This window comes from Anopheles coustani (assembly GCF_943734705.1).
Source record: "Anopheles coustani chromosome X unlocalized genomic scaffold, idAnoCousDA_361_x.2 X_unloc_37, whole genome shotgun sequence".
NCBI lineage: Eukaryota > Metazoa > Arthropoda > Insecta > Diptera > Culicidae > Anopheles > Anopheles coustani.
Window position 1 is genome coordinate 130,001 of NW_026525145.1, and position 2,367 is coordinate 132,367.

General features: G+C 51.2%; 2 non-coding genes across 2 annotated transcripts in view; both read right to left on the reverse strand.

Annotated features, from left to right (window-relative positions):
- Positions 1–823, reverse strand: part of LOC131270527 (large subunit ribosomal RNA) — a 4,084-nt gene extending 3,261 nt beyond the window's left edge. Inside the window, exon 1 of the ribosomal RNA XR_009179589.1 lies at positions 1–823. This exon is cut by the window's left edge and continues 3,261 nt beyond it. This is a non-coding gene — a ribosomal RNA (large subunit ribosomal RNA).
- Positions 824–1,310: 487 nt separating this feature from the next.
- LOC131270529 (5.8S ribosomal RNA) lies at positions 1,311–1,465 on the reverse strand. Its single transcript, XR_009179591.1, has one exon. It is a non-coding gene; the product is annotated as a 5.8S ribosomal RNA (ribosomal RNA).
- Positions 1,466–2,367: the final 902 nt, after the last annotated feature.

The window sequence follows — 2,367 nt, forward strand, 5'->3', positions numbered from 1 at the left end:
CAATTAGTTAATGCATCGCCGATCAGGAGCACTGGTCGCCCCGGGCTCGCGCCCAGTTACATGCCCAAACATGCGCTTCCAGCCACTCTAGTTCGTTCAAGCCCATCACGCGTCCAACGGCACACCTGAACTTAGCCGAAAACCGGTTACCCGAGGGTTCCGATAGCCCATCGTCACCTGAAGGTACGTAGAGGGTCGACAGCAGTTTCTTGGGACCTAGTGTCAGACATGCTCGCGGCAACCGGAGTCACCGCTTACATTTCGTAATGGATCACGATGTCCACACGCGGACCATGACAACTCACATGGGTCGGGTCAGTCCAGAATTACTGCTGACAGTCCAGTGAGGGCGTCATGGCCCTATGGATAATTGAGTTCAACGAGCTTCACACCCTCGGCAGTTTCACGTACTATTTGACTCTCTATTCAGAGTGCTTTTCAACTTTCCCTCACGGTACTTGTTTACTATCGGTCTCATGGTTGTATTTAGCTTTAGAAGGAGTTTACCTCCCACTTAGTGCTGCACTATCAAGCAACACGACTCCATGGTACGCTCGGTCCATCATCCAACGGGCGCTGTTCTACGGGCCTATCACCCTCTATGGGTTCTGAGCCACATTCAAGTTGGACTTGAAAAGCGCTAAGATGACGGATAGTGAGACGCACCAGTACACGGAATCGGATAGACGGACTGGCCGCCACCCCTACGTGCTGAGCTTCTCCCGTTTCGCTCGCAGCTACTCAGGGAATCCCGGTTGGTTTCTTTTCCTCCCCTTATTAATATGCTTAAATTCAGGGGGTTGTCACACATGAACTGAGGCTTATGTACCTTGCGGTTGTTATCGTCACATCTGGCTTGCGACTACTTTGTTTCAATGTCCAATATGTACCGTTGGACTCGGTTAACGGGCTGTTAGCCCGCGTGTGGTTTAACTCACTGATACCTTCCATTGCCCATACGCTAGTTTGTTTGTGTTCCTTTGGTCAACTTCCATACTTGAATCATTTGTGCTACCGCTGCTGCTTCGACGCTACTTTGACATCTTCGCTTCTATTTAAATAAATAAATAAGCTGAAGCTAGACATCAGTAAACACCACCACAGACACCACAAGCACGCCTTCTCCTCGTACTTCCGCCTCACGCGGGAACACGGACGCTCTAAATACTTCGAATTCCAATGCCAGTATATTGTAAACCACGGGTTCTTTAATGCTAGCGGGTCGTCGCGACCCTAGTTAACATCATGGTGCACGTCTCGTGACGGGTGTCACGGCGTAGTTAAATGTATGCGATACATTTCTCAAATATAAGCGCTCAGTCATCTGTACATCATGGTAGGTTCCCACGACGTGCAATATGCGTTCAACTTATCAATGTTCATGTGTCCTGCAGTTCACATTATGACGCGCAGTTAGCTGCGGTCTTCATCGATCCATGAGCCGAGTGATCCACTGCCGAGGGTGACTAACTTGCGTAAGCCGCCGCTGTGCGCGTATACCCGTTCCCCGTAGGGAGGAGCAAGCCGCCGCTTAGAGACGAAGCATAAAGTGTCCTCATTCCACATAGGGCAAGCTGGATGAATCCATTTTACCCAGGACGGCCGAAGCGGCGTGGACCAGGGGAGAACTGAACCTTATACTTCACACCACAGTAAGTCTACGTGTCCTCTTCCACATAGGGCAAGCTAGAACTAACTATCTTACCCAGGACTGCCGAAGCAGCGTGGACCAGGGGAGGAACACACTTTTCATGGAAACGTAAGGCATCCATGACTGCCATAACGTAAGCCGCCGCTGTGCGCGTATACCCGTTCCCCGTAGGGAGGAGCAAGCCGCCGCTTAGAGACGAAGCATAAAGTGTCCTCATTCCACATAGGGCAAGCTGGATGAATCCATTTTACCCAGGACGGCCGAAGCGGCGTGGACCAGGGGAGAACTGAACTTTATACTTCACACCACAGTAAGTCTACGTGTCCTCTTCCACATAGGGCAAGCTAGAACTAACTATCTTACCCAGGACTGCCGAAGCAGCGTGGACCAGGGGAGGAACACACTTTTCATAGAAACGTAAGGCATCCATGACTGCCATAGTGCGTAAGCCGCCGCTGTGCGCGTAAACCCGTTCCCCGTAGGGAGGAGTCAAGCCGCCGCTTAGAGACGAAGTATTAAGTGTCCTCTTCCACATAGGGCAAGCTAGAATGAACTATCTTACCCAGGACCGCCGAAGCAGCGTGGACCAGGGGAGAACTGAACTTTATACTTCACACCACAGTATTGAGTAATGTGCCCTCTTCCACATAGGGCAAGCTGGAATGTTCCATTTTACCCAGGACGGCCGAAGCGGCGTGGACCAGTGGAGGACTACA